At 43.9% G+C, this 17,504-nt stretch overlaps 1 protein-coding gene across 1 annotated transcript in view; it reads right to left on the reverse strand.

Moving 5' to 3' along the window:
• The window catches only part of PAWR (pro-apoptotic WT1 regulator), a 125,622-nt gene that overhangs the window by 47,586 nt on the left and 60,532 nt on the right, over positions 1 to 17,504 (reverse strand). The window lies entirely within an intron of this gene.

Genomic DNA, 17,504 nt, shown 5'->3' on the forward strand with positions numbered 1-17,504 from the left:
AACTACAAAAGCTTCACACACCACAAAGGCTAAAGCAAAAAGCAAGACCAAAACACAGCTTCATGAAATTAATGGTGAAAGACACTAACAAGTCCGCCTACTAAGAGAGCGTTAATAAGTATGATACTGTAACACATGAACAATGCTGCAAGGTGTAGATACAGCTATCTTTGTTGCATGCCTATGTCAAGGGAAATACCTGCAAAACAAAGTGAAACCGAAAAAGTCTTCTTAATGGAAAGCTATCAACTGCACTGAGGAGCACTCAAAGAAAAAAAAAAATCCAGATACATTGTTACTCCTTGAACTTATGGGCACAATAGAGCATCCAGGATGAAGCAATAAGCCTCTGTTCTGACTTGTCTAGTTGTTGTGGATTCAGGTTGGTCCAAACGTTATTTTTTATGTACTTCTTGTAATGAATGCACTTCTTTGTGCATTCACAAAAACTAGTATTCAATTATAAAAGACTTCATGGATAAATTTAAATGTTTAGTTAGTGGCTCTGAAATGCATCTCTGGAACAAAACTCTTAAGTTTAAACTGCTTATCCACTAAAGTACATTTTATTGAATACAGATGATGGAAAAAGTTAATCATTTAATATTTGTTTTTTAGAAAAGCAAAGTTTGTCTATCACTAGAACTGTAATCTATTTTATTTTGGTAAGTGTAAAAATACTAAGCACACTGCTTTTCAGCTGAGATTTTACTTCATTGCAGACACAAATTTACTAATTACATATTAGTATGTTCCTGTAAAAAAAGAAAGGCAACTGTGTAGATTCTTGAACCATATATCACACCCAGATCTGAGGAACAGATTAATTCAGAAAAATATATTTTTTCATATAAAAAAGAAGTTTCCCTAATTCTGCATAACAAGCACATTCTCAGTTTTAAGAATCCCTTATTATATTAGCCCAAGCCATTAACTTTCCATGAACTTAATAAGTATATTCAATTCAAACTTCAGGAGATAAAAAGTATTAAATTAATAAGTTACTAGCAAGTTATGTAGTGTCTTTTCAGCAATCTATAGAATATTACACACAAGCTGCTTCTATTCTTCTCTCCTCCCACGCATACTGTTGGTGTTCTGTTTGATATAGGACACTTGGAGCCCTTGTGTGCTATAGGGAACAGAGACGATGTTATAGACATATTTTGGCAAATGTTATTTATATGAATACCGAGGACTGCAAAGGCCTGGACTCAGTAGCTCAAGGACACCTTTTAGTAAAATTGTGAAGTCAACACTCAGAGGTATTTCTATGCACCTACAATTCATGTTCCTTAAATAGCATGTATCATGATATATAGTTTCATAGTTTCATAGTAGCTAGAGTCGGAAGGGACCTAGGTAGATCATCTAGTCCGACCCCCTGCCTTGGCAGGAAAGAGCACCGGGGTCAGATGACCCCGGCAAGGTGCTCATCTAACTTCCTTTTAAAAATCCCCAGGCTAGGAGCCTGCACCACTTCCCCTGGAAGCCAGTTCCAGGCCCTAGCCGCCCTGCTACAGCTTTTAATAACAGACTTGCATAGTATATTTCTCACAGGACCCCTCTAGCATACAGATGGAATTCAATGAGCAGTTATTTCTCAAGTTGCTTTCTTGGTGTTCAGTACACAGCCCCTATTCCTTATTTAGGGAATAAACCTTAGTGTGAAGACAAAATTATTAATTTTCTCATTTTTCTCTATAGCACTCTTTGTAATAATGTGTGCTTCACCCAGGAATTAATTTATTTTCACTACATTTGAGAGAGACAACCATGCTTTGTCATCTTTATTTTACAGATGGCAAATGAAAAAGTAGGAAAATAAAGATCCAGAGTGCCCACTAATTTGGGGTGCCAAATTCGAGAGGCCTAACACTTGATTTTTCATAATGCCTAATTTATATAGAACTCAAGTATAATTAATTGATATCAACTGAATTCTAAGCACTTCTAGACCTCACCATCAGAACATAGTGAACACAGATATGGGGAAAAAATATTTAAAAATTATCTTTGATGATGCAGCTGTCACCACTCAGGGACTCTTGACAGATGGAGGGATAGAATCCAGTTCCTCCATGGCAGCCTCAATAGGAACATAGGACTGAAAGAGACCTCTTAGCTGCCATACTGAAGGGGGCAGGCACATTAAGCAATCCCTTTTATAAACTTAACACTCAGTCTTAAAACCATTTTTTTCCATCCCCCTCCCCTTTGGAAAGCTATTACAGAACTTCATGCCTCCACCAGTTAGAACCGAGGGGAAAGAGACTTAACAGTGGGAGTCTACTACAGACCTCCCAACCAGGGAGAAGAGCTTGACCAGGAATTCTTGGGTCAGCTCACAGAGGTAGTGAAGGCTAAAGATGTGGTAGTCATGGGGGACCTGAACTTCCCAGCCAGGTCTGAATGCTCACGTAGGTTCTTGGCCAGAGTGCAGGACCTCCATCTAATCCAGGAGGTGCACAGCCCCGCCAGGGGAGACGCCTTGTTGGACCTAGTGCTGGCCACAGGTGATGACCTGGTGAGAGGGCTGCAGGTGCTCACCATCCAGCGCAAGGTGGCAAAGGCTTAAAGTAAGGCAGCGGCCCTAGATTTTAGGAGGGCAAACTTCAACGAGCTAAGGAGGATAGTTGGAGAAGTGCTGAGGTCCCGGAGGGGAGGGGAGCCAGGTGTCCAAGGAGAGTGGTCGCTCCTTAAGGAGACAATCCTCCAAGCCCAAAGGAAGGTAATCCCAATGAGGATCAAAGGGAGCAGGAGAGCACACAAGGCTCCGTGGCTCACCACAAGCATCCGGGAATTTCTCCTTGCTAAAAAGGAGGCTTACACCCAATGGAAAGAAGGGGTCATCACCAGGGAGGACTATTCTGTAGTTGCTCGGGGATGTAGCTTCCCAGTTAGGAAGGCCAAGGGAGAGATGGAACTGGGACTAGCTTCCCAGATTAAGGACAATAAGAAGTCCTTTTTTAAATACACAGGGGGTAAAAAGAAGGTCCCGGATAATGTGGGGCCCTTGCAGGATGCGATGGGAAACTTGGTCGTCATACCAGACGGCAAAGCTAACATGTTCAACAATTTCTTCACCTCCATCTTCCTAAGTAGGGACCAGAACAGCCACCTCCCTGCTGGGCCCCCCTCGGGCCCTGGGGGAGGCACACCTAGACCATGGGTTAGTGAGGATTTAGTTAGGGAGCTTCTGGAGGGGTTGGACGTATTCAAGTCAGCCGGTCCGGATGATCTCCACCCTAAAGTTCTAAAGGAACTGGCCGAGGTCATTGCAAGTCCCCTGTCACGGCTTTACGAGCACTCGTGGTGCTCTGGTGAGGTACCAGAGGACTGGAAGGGGGTTCTCATCTTCAAAAAAGGCAGGAAGGAGGACCCGGGAAACTATAGGCCGGTTAGTCTTACCTCGAACCTAGGCAAGCTGTTTGAGAAAATTATGCTGGCACACATCCAGGAGGGGCCAGCAGGGGACTGCATGCTTAGGGGCAACCAACACGGGTTCATCAGTGGCAGGTCCTGTCAGACCAACCTGGTGGCCTTTTACGATCAGATCACCAGATCATTAGATTCAGGGGTAGCAGTGGATATAGTCTTCTTGGACTTCCGGAAGGCTTTCGACACCATCTCTCACCCCGTTCTCATTAAGAAACTGGGGGGCTGTGGTGTAGACACCCACACAGTCAAATGGGTTGCCAACTGGCTGGAGGGCCGCACCCAGAGGGTGGTAGTGGATGGGTCCTTCTCAACCTGGAAGGACGTGGGCAGTGGGGTTCCGCAGGGCTCGGTCCTCAGGCCTGCACTGTTCAACATCTTCATCAGCGATTTGGACGAGGGGGTAAAAAGCACGCTGTTCAAATTTGCTGATGACACTAAGATGTGGGGGGACGTGGGCACACTGGAAGGAAGCAACAGGCTACAATCAGACCTAGACAAGTTACAAGGGTGGGCGGACAAGAATAGGATGGGTTTCAACACAGACAAGTGCAAAGTGATGCACCTCAGGAGGAACAACCGGCACCATACCTACAGGTTAGGGAACTCCCCTCTTTGATCAGCATAGAGGCGGAAAGGGATCTGGGGGTCATCATTGACTCCAAGATGAACATGGGTCGGCAGTGTGGGGAGGCAGTTAGGAAGGCCAACTGCACCTTGTCATGCATCCACAGATGCATCTCAAGCAGGTCCAAAGAGGTGATCCTCCCCCGTAAAGTCAGGCTGAAGTTGGAGTACTGCGTCCAGTTCTGGGCGCCGCACTTCAAGAGGGATGTCAACAGCATGGAGAGGGTCCAGAGGAGGGCCACTCGTATGCTCAGGGGACAACAGGGCAGGCCCTATGAGGAGAGGCTACAGGACCTGAACCTGTTCAGCCTCCAAAAGAGAAGGCTGAGGGGGGATCTTGTGGCCTGTTATAAACTAGTCAGGGGGGATCAGCAGGTATTGGGGGAGTCACTCTTTCCCCGAGCACTGCCAGGAGTGACCAGGAATAACGGTCACAAGCTGGCAGAGGGTAGGTTTAGGTTAGATATCAGGAGGCGCTACTTAACGGTCAGGGCGGCTAGGGTCTGGAACCAACTTACAAGAGAAGTAGAGCAGGTTTCTACCCTGGGGGTGTTTAAGAGGAGGTTGGATGAACGTCTTGCTGGGGTCATTTGACCCCAGTATTCTTTCCTGCCATGGCAGGGGGTCGGACTAGATGATCTGCTCAGGTCCCTTCCGACCCTAGAAACTATGAAACTATAAGAACCCTTCTTATTTTCAGCCTAAGTCTATTCAGTGGCCATTTTACACTCGTTTGCTCTTGTGTTAACAGTGAGCTTTAATTTAAAACAGTTCTTCCTTCCTGGTGTGTATGCCCCTATCAGTGTCATTGTAGACAAGCAATTATACCCCACTGCTGTCCATTTTGCCATGCTTAAAAAAACAAGTTTTACATCTTTTCTCTCTAAACTCTTCTGACTAACTGAGTAAACCTTTCAACAACTGGTCAACTTATACTCATCCTTGGGTGTAGACAAATGTACATTTTACCTGTTCTAAAGGGAAGCAAGAGCTACTACTTGGGAACCCACAGTAGTTCTTACTATCTAAATGTTACAGCTGCATGTGTCTGTGGCAACTTAAATTAACTAAAAAAGTGTCCTAAAATTGACCCTAAATGCTACTCCAAAGGAAGAGCAGTTAAAGTTGGAACAGTTCTACTACACTTGCCAGTCATGCAGACTTAACAGTTGCATCATAACTGGTATCCTTAGATAATGATATAATTGTTACATCAGTATAGACCCTTTCTTGGAACAAAGGTGACCAAAATTGTATCCAGCTGCCTTAACTATAAAACTGTTCTTGCTCTTCAAAGAATGCCTCGGCTAGAAACTTAAGATTTCTGCAAAAAGGGTCCTACAAAAAGTGCTCTCTTTTACAATATGCCCCCAATTCATCTCCACCTCACTGAATTAAACAGGGTCCCAGAAGATGAGAGGATGATTATGTAAATAAGCAACTGTAAATGTCTTATTTTATTTCTGCATAACTGCCGCGCGGCACTCTCACATTTATGTGAACTTGTAGTTTTGGCCATTAATCAAAATGAAAACCTTGTACTTTTCCACGCTTGTATTAAGCTGCACATGTGTATTCTGTAAGTTTCATTTCTTATCTGTAAGTGTCATTCCTGCAGAAACGAAACTTATGTAGAAAATCTACCTAGTAACTATTAAGTAAAAGAAACTATCCTATCCCTGTATGCTTAGCTTATATCATATGTAGTGTCACAGAGGCAGTCCAACCAACATCTATAAAAAAGGTAAAAAAGCAGGAAGTAGCAGAGACGACGACTGGACGACCCTTCAGGCGTGATCACCCTGTAGCCGGTCTTCAGCTCTCCGTCTGGGCGTATCCCAGTGAAAACCACGGCCTCGAAAATCCGACAATCAACAACGATTCACCGTGTTACAGTTTGTATCCATCATCCCGTTCATGAACTGTTTACCAGCCCTAGGACTAACTAGTGGGCAGCCGCATCCATCCCGCAAGGGGTGGAGAGCAAGGGCTTGCTAGTGAACCCTGTGGGCCAACAGACCCCCTTTTTGTATCCAGCATACTGTAACTGAAGAAACATCAGACACTCCATCTCTCGACTGCCTCTCTAAGCAGCTTAGACAGCATATCTATGCTTTTTATACTTATATTACTGCAACTTCGTTCCAGCCGGTCTCACCTCTTATTCGTAAAAGGGTGAGGCCAGGTGAGTGAATAAAACAAATTTTTACTTCACCTTATATTTACTATGTAATAACTTCTGTTACTAACATCCCATCTCAATGAGTTGTTGACCAGTTCTGAGACTTGAGGAGTTGGCAGCCGCACCTATCACTGAACTAGTTCCAGTGGTGGAAAGCAAGAGCTTGCTCCGGAACCCCGTGAACCAACAGACATCCTACAAACTTATTATAGAAAACTAACAACTTACTCTAAGTCATCTACTTGCGCCAGCTTGGCGAACCTCGAAGGCGGTCATAAAGCTACCTCCAATCCTGCCCCACAAGCCGCGCGCTCACCCGCTCCGTAAAGCCCGCGACTCCCCAAGCGGTGCTGGAATCGCTAGCCCAACATTCCGCCACAGCAACAAGTCATAATTCTAATGCACAAGGGAGCCAAATGATGGTGACATGCGCAGACTTCATGCTAGCATTTCCTGACTTGATTTTACAAATGTAAAAATGTCCTTTTAATATACTATAAAATGGCCATCCTGTGCTGTCATAGTGCACTATCAGCTGGGTCAAACTATTTCCACCAGAATACTAAGGATGTGGTTGTCATGCGGGACCTGTCACGGGGGACCTGAATTTCCCGGACATCTGCTGGGAAGAGCAGTCAGCCAGGTCTGAACGCTCCCATAGGTTCTTGGCCAGAGTGCAGGACCTCCATCTAACCCAGGAGGTGCACAGCCCCACCAGGGGGGACGCCTTGTTGGACCTGGTGCTGGCCTCGGGAGATGAACTGGTGCGGGGGCTGCGGGTGCTCGACCACCTGGGCGACAGCGATCATCGCCTGCTGGAATTCACCATCCAGGGCAAGGTGGCAAAGGCATGCAGTAAGGCAGCGGCCCTAGATTTTAGGAGGGCAAACTTCAACGAGCTAAGGAGGATAGCTGGAGAAGCGCTGAGGTCCCGGGGGGGAGGAGAGCCAGGTGTCCAAGGAGAGTGGTCGCTCCTTAAGGAGACGATCCTCCAAGCCCAAAGGAAGGTAATCCCAATGAGGATCAAAGGGAGCAGGAGAGCACACAAGGCTCCGTGGCTCACCACAAGCATCCGGGAATGTCTCCTTGCTAAAAAGGAGGCTTATACCCAGTGCAAAGAAGGGGTCATCACCAGGGAGGACTATTCTGTAGTTGCTCGGGGATGTAGGGGGGTAGTTAGGAAGGCCAAGGGAGAGATGGAACTGGGACTAGCTTCCCAGATTAAGGACAATAAGAAGTCTTTTTTTTAAATACGTAGGGGGTAAAAAGAAGGTCCCGGGTAATGTGGGGCCCTTGCAGGACGACATGGGTAACTTGGTCGTCACACCAGATGGCAAAGCTAACATGTTCAACAATTTCTTTGCCTCCGTCTTCCTAAGTAGGGACCAGAACAGCCACCTCCCTGCTGGGCCCCCCTCGGGCCCCGGGGGAGGCACACCTGGACCACAGGTTAGCGAGGATTTAGTTAGGGAGCTTCTGGAGGGGTTGGACGTATTCAAGTCAACAGCATGGAGAGGGTCCAGAGGAGGGCCACTCGTATGATCAGGGGACAATAAGGCAGGCCCTATGAGGACAGGCTGCGGGACCCGAACCTGTTCAGCCTCCAAAAGAGAAGGCTGAGGGGGGATCTTGTGGCCTGTTATAAACTAGTCAGGGGGGATCAGCAGGCATTGGGGAAGTCACTGTTTCCCTGAGCACTGCCAGGAGTGACCAGGAATAACGGTCACAAGCTGGCAGAGGGTAGGTTTAGGCTAGATATCAGGAGGCGCTACTTCACGGTCAGGGCGGCTAGGGTCTGGAACCAGCTTCCAAGAGAAGTGGTGCAGGCTCCTACCCTGGGGGTGTTTAAGAGGAGGTTAGATGCACATCTTGCTGGGGTCATTTGAGCCCAGTATTCTTTCCTGCCATGGCAGGGGGTCGGACTAGATGATCTGCTCAGGTCCCTTCCGACCCTACAAACTATGAAACTATAAACTGCCACCTAAACTAGTGGAGTCGCTGACAGTTGCTCCACTAGGTCAGTAAGAATAGGTTGTCATTCTCCATTATGTTGTCTAGAAATAGACACCAAGGATTGGACATTTAGTGAATGATTTGGGGATCAAAGACAAATGACAAAATTCCAGAATCTCCCAGGCTCTGGAGCGGATAGCGTGTACACAGATTTCTACTTTGCCCTCTTGGAGAGACAGTGAAGCTCTGGCTTGGCACCCTTTGTCTGTTTGGAACTTCAGGGTGCTCGGGGACCAGACAAGGCCAGGGGCTCCTGGGCAAGCATTTTCTGGAGGACCCTTCCTGTGTTTGTTCCAGGTCATTCAGAAATAAAACAACTCAAACCACAAGTGTGGGTAAGAATGCTGCTTGGCTGGCAAGTACAGAATAAATTACATGAATAAGAGCCTTATTACCCTTCAAAAGACTAGTAAGACATACTCAACCATTCTATTCCTTCAGGGGCAAAAGTGAACATTGAAATATAGTAAATATATTTTTATAAAAGAATTAAGTGATGCCCTTGAAGAGTGCATATAGATTCCCTTCACTTCATGAAAGTCAAATGTATTTAAGAGTGAAAGATAACCCATGAACGGGAATGGCTAAATCAGTGCCAGTGTCACCGCAATATACTTAAAAATAAAATTACTTGCAAAATATACTGCATTACCTATTATTTACTAGCATGTTATTTTTCCAGCAGCGTGATAAGTTACAACTTGCAAATAGGCTCACTTGGTGGGCTATTTTTGGCAATAGGATTCAAGTACAAAACTCTGGGGAACTTGGATCTGTTTGCCAAAGGGAACAGTGCAGTATATCAACTCTCTGCATTCCTAGCAGTTTTTTCACACAATTAAAAAGTCACTAGAGACTTTTAGACACTAACTTAATTTTATTTACTGCTTTCCACATAGCTCGTAAGGCACCTCTATTAAACATTTATATAAGCTTTATCACATTAGAAATGCTTAGTTATCAAAAAGTTTCAACCTGCTGGATTACACTTGAAGTGAACAATTTGAACTGAAACACAGAGAGAATCAGGCATGTGGGCACTGAGCATTCCTGTGCCTGAATGTTAGGGATCTGGCTCTTGAGTTTTAACATCAAGTTGGACACCCAAGTTCCTTATAACTTTAGATGCGAGAATTATAAACTCAGGGCAATTTACAACTCTCAGCAGAATGTCAATAGGAAATGCCAAAGTATTCCACCTCCCTCTTGGACTCAAAATATCTCCCTCCAGACCTAAGTTAGGTACCTAGGTGAGACTGGGACTTGCAAGCTGAAATCCCCATTTAGGTCACATAGGGTACCTGACTCACCCTTTCATTAAAAAAAAAAAAATGGGAGGGGAAGGACAAGAGAAGACAAGAGAAAGACGGATGGTCATTTTTTACATTAAGCCCTGGGAAAGTGCTCCAACCCTAGGAAGTAGATCTGGATTTTAGGCAGCTTCAGCCTGAGATGGTTCAAACCCACATCTGCTTCCCAGAAGAATGCCCTAACCACAAGGCTGGGTTGAGGGTGCTCCACTCCTCCTGCTTACGTTGTATAATGAAGAAAGGTCAGAAGGCTGGAGAGCAAGTCTGAGGGAATCTAACCCTGTAACTTAGCAAAGACAGAACTCTACCTGGATGTGCGAGTCCTGGGTCCTGGTCTTTTGTTCAGGACTGCTTCAATCTCAAAGACCATCCTTCCCCACAGGCTGGAGCCAGACTTTTCAGACTTCTGTGTTTCTTCCCTCTCTCTGACTATGTAATTCTTACATGACTTTCTTCACAATGGTGCAAGTCTAACACGTGGAATAAAAATGTCTTCGCTTCAGCCTTGTGATTAGGGGCATTCCCTGGGAAGTTAAGAGCTATAGTCTAAAACCAACTCCACCTCTTTCTAATTAATTTACCCAAATCCAAGATGAATTAGAATTTAAGATGACCCTCCCCCCTAATAATTTGATTTCATATATGGAAAATGTTATAATTTTCCATTTATAAAATCTAATTATCAAAGGGTCATCTTAAATTCATCCTACTCCACTGCTACAGTAGGGAAAGCAGTGACAGGGGAGCAGGTGGCTGGTCCCTTTGCTCCTCCACTTGCTTCCCCCATCCCTGCAGGGGATCCCTTACCACCGCCATCTGCCCCCAGACAGCGCATGTGCCCCTGCCATCTGCACCCCCGCCACCTGCCCCTTGCAGCCTCTGTCCTCCCACCGCCATTGTTGCCTGTCTCCACACCTGCTCCCCACAGCTTCTGTCCCTTGCAGCCTCTGCCCCCAGCCTGCTCCCCACAGCCTCTGCTCCTCCCTACCTACCATCCACAGTTTCTGCCCCCTTAGCCTCTGTTTCCTCATCTATTCCCTTCAGCCTCTGAATCCCACTCTCTCTCCACCTGCCACAATGTCAGGCGTGGCTCCACTCCATTGCCTCTAGCCCCTGTCTGGCCACATAGGAGTGGAGGTGACAATCCTGGTCCTGGGATGCTGCTGCATGGCTGGGCAGGGGCTGGAGCTTCCACATGCTCCATGACTCAGGAACGAATGGAGCCAGGGCCATGCCTGATGGTAAGTGTTGGGGTGGGGAATGGTCAGAGGCTGTGGAAGTATGTGGGGGAAGGGTTAAGGGGGACAGAAGCCATCTGCCCCATGCTCCATGTAACTTGTTCTTGAATCTGAGACAGGGAACCTTCCTTCCCTCTTCTCCCCCCTCTCCCTCCCCCATGTTGAAAGGGAATAAAAACCTCTCTTTGAGGTAGAAGGATATTGTGTTTTAAAAAAAAATAAACCCCCAAAACCCCCATGACTTTCCCTGGTCATGTTATTTAATAGAAGTCATCATAAGTACTGTTCTTTATAACAAACGCTTATGTGGTCAGTCACTATTAGCTTTGTTCAGAGTATATGCACTGGAATTAAGCAAAAGGACTTGTAATTTGTGAATCCAATAAGGGTTTAGGTGAGCGATAACAGCAGTTCTGGACATACTTGGCTGATGCCCAAGTAAGTTTTTACTAGCAGGGCAAGGTGGGGAGTGGGACACAACTACATTTCTTTGTGTGCTTGTAGCCTTCTTGGCTAGGGACAGAAGTTACACATAAACCAGTTTAAACCTGTAACAGAATAGGAATTCAGTGGACTTAAACTGCTCTCAGGAGTCTAACTGGTTATGCAGAGTTTTTTGTACACTGCTCACTTGGACTTGGGAAGCCAAACTCCACCTACAATACAACTCAGGTTCCCAAGTCCTTTTTTGGATCCGATTCATAACGCTTTCTAGATGCCCTGTTTGGTCACCTGTTTGGTTCACCTTCAATGGAATGAACTTTATCATAACCTGGTTACCCTACTCACTGCTTCTTTCTTTTACAGAATGTTGTACTAATATCAGAGAGGGAATGATAGAAGTCATGAACATGCATGTACATTTGCAAGTGCATGGGCAGAGCAGAACGTCAAATCTGTCAGCATAAAAGGTTCTGAGAGCTCAGGAGAACTCAGCATTGTGATCAAGCTCTATCCAATCTGCTGAAATGCCTAGTACCATGAAGCAAGAGACACATTGCAATGGGGAAAAAAAACCCAGCAAGCTACACAGTGCATAAATAATCAATATGCAGACTACTGAGGCATAAAAGCAGTGGAAGGCTCTCATTAACTTGTAGAAGTCTTGAGCTGATGGTAAAGCATCTCACAGGCCAGGAAGGTTTGTATTGATATGGGTTTTGATATGGAGCTGTCGTCTGTATTCAGGCTATTTCAGGGCACTGTGTCAAGGGACAGTGCTTATAAGGCAAAACAATATTCTGAGGCCCACCATATGGGACTGTGCTGATGACATGGGATGTTTAAACGCCTCAGTTCTTTCACATCTAATCTTGCTTCACTGGAGAGAATTTTGCAATGTGTTAGTTTCCCCGTACAAGTGAATAAGTATAAAGTGGGAATATGGTAAACACTATATGGAAGTCTGAATAATTTTCTGGAAAATACTATAATTATTATTGCTGCAAAAATCAAGACATGTAGGGACTCCTTAGAAGTTCCATCAGAATTAGAGGTAAGAAATAGCAGGATGAGTGAGATACAAGATTATTGTTTATGATTTCTAATTACAGAGGTGCGAAATAGGTCTCAGCAAGTATCCAGCCACCACAGAATGATACGCCATACAAAACATAGTAGGCATGGTTATAATGAAGGGAAAGAGTAATTTCTCTTGCTGAAAGCCCTGTTTTATAACTTTTGAGATACAGAAGTCCCCCACTAGTTTTGTGCAAGGACAACCTCAAGAGCAGAGGTCTATGAGATCACCTCTGAAGATCAGTTTCAGTTTGATTACCCTGCACTCCCCACTCCATTTAGGACTACAGGAAAGGCAGATCTGATGTAAAGGTGGGTTAAGGGGAACCTAGTGTTTTAGTGCTCCCTTCTTTCAATAAATGTGGGTATTCGTTTTCCATTTTCCACTTGACAGTAATGGCTAGGGCCACATATGCAGTATTTGTTCAACCACACTGAATTACATATGCACAAACTGCATTAAAAAGTAATTAAAGACAGTAAAGTCAATTACTCCAAATTAGTAAAAGCCAGAGCTAAAACTGCTTGAAAAACTTTAATTACCCCTTGTGTGTATACATTATAATATGGCCATTAATTATATGACTGCATACTATAGTTTTCACAGAGCCCCTCCCTTGTTCAGAGTACAAGATGGATAGCCTGGCTTTATGAGAGACTGTTTAATACATTTTATCACTGTTTAGTGTGTAGTCCAGTCCCGTGACCTATTTGTTACAAACTGTTCAAACTATACAACGAAGACAACATTATTTTTTCCTCTCATAGACTCTTTCTATGTCCCGTAATACCACATCGCTTGAATACTTCACAAACTTCAACTAATTTATCTTCAAAGTATTCCTGTGAGGTAAAGGGGAAGAGCCTCAGATATTAAAGTTAAAAGTATTAAAAAATTGGGAACACCCAATCTGAGATACCCAGAAGAATGTAAGAATACCTATTATTTGATATGTCAGATGTTTAAAGCACAGCTTCATTCACTAGAGCTGGAACTTTGAATGCTTATCCCACTAGGCTTTGGGGTCTCAAGCCAAACATCCAGGAAGTGAGAATACCAACTATCTGTTAAAAATTTGGCTTAAGTAATTATCCCAGCATCATGTAGGTACTGTGTAGACAGAATCCAGAGCAGGGATGTCAAAGAGACAGCCCGCCAACCAGTTTCAGCCTGCAGAGTGCTATTACCAAGCCTGCAGTGCTGCTCCTGGACCTGACTGGACTGACACACCACCTCTAGACCATCCCAGACTGGCTCATGTACTGCATACTGTACACACTGGCTAGGGGAAGACATTACACATAAACCAATTTAAGTGACCAGAAACTAGTTAAAACCTGTAACAGAACAGATGTTCACTGCACATAAATCAGTCTGAAAACGGCTGAAACTGGTTTGAGATGAACCTGGTTGGATGTAGTATCAGACTTAACTGATTTGGGTCAAACTTTTTTATGCAATGTCTGTCCCAGACCCCTGCTGTTTAAGATAAACCAGAATCCCCTAGCGTCCTGACATGCTCTCTGGGCTGGGTGGGACTCTCTCTTCTTCAGGAGCACTGGCCCCTCCCCTCTGCTCCCTGGCTGGAGCTCTGGCACAGACTGCAGGCTACTTTCCCCCTTCCCCTTCTGCCTTGTTGAGAGGTGACTGTGTATTACCTAGCAGACCACATGCTGGCTGCAGCAGACCACATCTGTGCTGAGTCAACAGGTAGAATCAACAAGTAGCTGGTAATGTCCCTCTGTTTTCTTAATGGGATGATGAACACCAAGTTAGGGGTGATTAAACATTGTTATCAATTCCTTGCTGGGGCCTGGTTATGCCCCCTCTCCCCCACCTCAGCTCAGTACTGTGGAAGGGAAGGGAGGGCTGCACTAGCACACCACAGTTTCTGGCCTGAGCCACTGCAGGCATGTGCTTGCATGTCTGGGATGTCTGTACAGTTAGAAAGTGATTTAGCTTAGCCAGGTTAGACTAATGTGCAAAGATTGAATCAATTCATGCTCAGGCTTTTTGAATGTCTGTCCCTTGCTCCCTGCATACAGTGAGGCCAGTTGGGGCCCACACTGCCAGGTGAATGCAGGGCTCATTTGTGGGCCTGTGAACTGGTGCCACACCACTTATCTAACCTGTGGGGCCTTATGAGCCATTTGATACACCTTCCCTAGAGCATCATTCATTTATCTTAACAATAACAAGCTTTTTCCCCCTGAAAAAGCCACCACTACACACTTCCCAGTTTCTGTAACTAATGAGCCTGGTTTCTTATGAGCAAGTCTTTTTCACTACACAGTCCAGCCTCCCATTCAGAGGTGTACAGTGAATGAAGTGCGTGTGTGTATTGGGGGGGGAGAGGGGGAAGGTTCCCTCTACTCTTTGTTCTTCCTTTCTCATTCCCAGTTTTCTTCTTCCTCAACACAGCTCCTCCTAAACCCTGCTCTAGTCACATTTGCTAGCTAGCTCAAAGTCTTCCCCACAAAGGTCCTTCTTCTGCTCTGTTCTAATGCAGTGCCAGATCTTGTCCCTCTGCATTCGAATCAGACAGCTTCATAACTCCATGCAGCTAGGGCCCAGCAGAAGCACAGAAACCATCTCTTTTGTGGTCCTGTATGTTCTCAGTTCAGGGACTCGGTTCTGAGAGAGCTGCATGTGATGGGGAAGTCCTGCTCAGACTGAGTTAGGGAAAGACCAGTGCAGAGAGAAGCTTTGAAGGTTTCAGCTATTAAACTCTAACAAGTTATTACTACTGAGCATATACACACTGAATATGCCATTCCAACCTCGTCATAACTTAGCCAAATAGGAATGGACTTTAACAGAAATGGCATACGGCATCTTCCTGAAAAAGCCACCGCCTGCCAAATTCAAGTCCCTTGCCTAAAACCTGGCCTCAGGAATTTAAATAGACAAAATGTGATTCCCCACTGCCAGTCTCATAGGAGAAACAGTGACACAAGTGAACTGATACGGCTAAAATGTTCTGCAAAAATTCAGGCTGAGGTAATTCCCAGTAGGGAAAGTGTTAGCTAAATGGCAAGTCCTGTAAAATGAGAAGCAACTGAAAACGGGGTTTTATACTGGAACGGATCAAGCAACCTTACTAATAGGTAGTGTGATCAGTCCAAAGTATAATGATGGAGAGACTGAAGCCAAGCCAAAGCCTGAATATAAATAAATACTGTGTTTCTGAGCTCTGTGTGTTTTCCACCTCCTTCAAGCGCTGCATGTTATTACAGCTCATGGGTCACAATTATGTGGAGGGCTCATTGAGAAGTCCCAGGGGGCCCTTGGACATCTTTAAGTTTGGTTACTTTCTTTTATCCACCCATTAAAAAAGAAGATCTAGATCATATGACAGAAATGCAAGGATTTGAACTGCATGCAAATTGATGTGTGACATCTAAATCTGCAGGCAGGCTAAAACACCAGATCTGAAGAGATATGTGAATGGCCTCATCCTGCACAATCAAGGCTATGCGGCCACAGAATTTTTGCAGTCTGGATAAATAATGGAAAAACTGATACTAGTTGGCGATATTATTCCTGTCATTATAGTTTTATGTAAGGCAGGTCTTGTCAACCAAGCCTATTTCATTTTCAGATGATATTGCAAGTTTGATTGCAAGAGGATCTGCACTGATGTAATATACTTAGAAGGTTATAATGTATTTGATTTAACATACTGAGATTCTGATTTTAAAAAATGTAGTATCAAAACACTTCACGTGAATTAAGAACTGGTTAAATAATTTATCACAACGGGGGTTTCAATAGAAAGCTGTCAAGTGACAAATCATATGATATATATACATACATACATATACATACATAGAGAGAGAGAGAGAGTTCAATAGGAAGATATCACTAAAATGAGACACCCCTCCCAAAACACAGCCATCAATGCCTATAGATATCTATCTATATGTCTATATTTATATTTAGACACCCCCCCAATATAGAGGGGGTGCCTCATCTTATTGACATCTTCCTATTGAACTCACTCATATTATATATTATATAATATATTGAACTCATTCATATTATAAACACTATGCACACACACACGGCAAGCTTCTTTCCTTCTGTGTGCCTTCGTTCACTATCTGTAAAATGGGAAGAATAATAATACTGATTTTTATAGATGTGCTTCAACATCTACTCATAATAAACATTATATAAATGCTGAGGGAAAAATGGTTAGTCAGTTCTCTTTGTCAGGCATAAGAAAAAAAGAAGTTGCCAGAGACAGATAACCAAGTTAGGAGCTCCAACTGCGATAGCTGATGAAATCACAAATGATTTCAAAGATGGATGGACAGATTCACTCTTACCTGCCAACCTCATCACCACCTCAATGTCCTAAAACATTATAAATTAAATACTAAGGATTTTTTTTAAAAGTTCTCTATATTATGACAATGAGAGTGTTTTCACAAAAACAAAAACTCATATCAGTGCCCACCAGCCATTTGGCAGCTTTTGAAATAAGTCTGTATAAGGCAATTCTGGTATTATTAACACAACACTGGAAACATCTCAAATATGCCTTTCTTTCCTCAAAATCCACTGAGTGTTACAGAACCTGAGAACTTTTAAAAACTGTATATGAATTTCATGGAATAAAACTGATTTTGAGGCAACAGGTAGCTAAGCAAGCAACTAAATAAATACAGTATTTATTTATTTATTTAAAGGAAATAAGTTAAGGTAAAGCATTAAGCTTAAAAATTCTTCTAAACTCTGTATCTCAAAAAGCTTGTGAAATCTCCTTTCTGGTGAAAGGCGTAGTGATAGAAATTGTCATTTGGCCATGTGTTTAAACTTTACAAAAATGAAAAGTTCCCCATTTCAGAGAAGAGATCAAGGTGATATTTATAATGGCAAACAAATCTAATTAGTACTCTAACACATTAAGATTATTAATAAACAAATTGTGCCCTTTGTTGATTATTACTGTTTTCTTTCTAGAAGACAGCCGAGTCAGCTGTGGGCATCCCAGAATTAAAGAATTGTAATTTATCTGCAAAAAGCTCTCTTGACATGTAACCAAATTTGGCCACTCTTCCTAATCACTAAAAACGTTGGAGAAAATGTTTTCAGAAAGATTTTTTTCCTAAACACAAATGTGAATAATAAAGTTAAAAAAAAAATTCTGCTCTTGTGCATATGTTGATTAA

The sequence above is a fragment of the Crocodylus siamensis genome, chromosome 4, assembly GCF_052110815.1.
Source record: "Crocodylus siamensis isolate JL-2025a chromosome 4, ASM5211081v1, whole genome shotgun sequence".
NCBI classification, from domain to species: domain Eukaryota; kingdom Metazoa; phylum Chordata; order Crocodylia; family Crocodylidae; genus Crocodylus; species Crocodylus siamensis.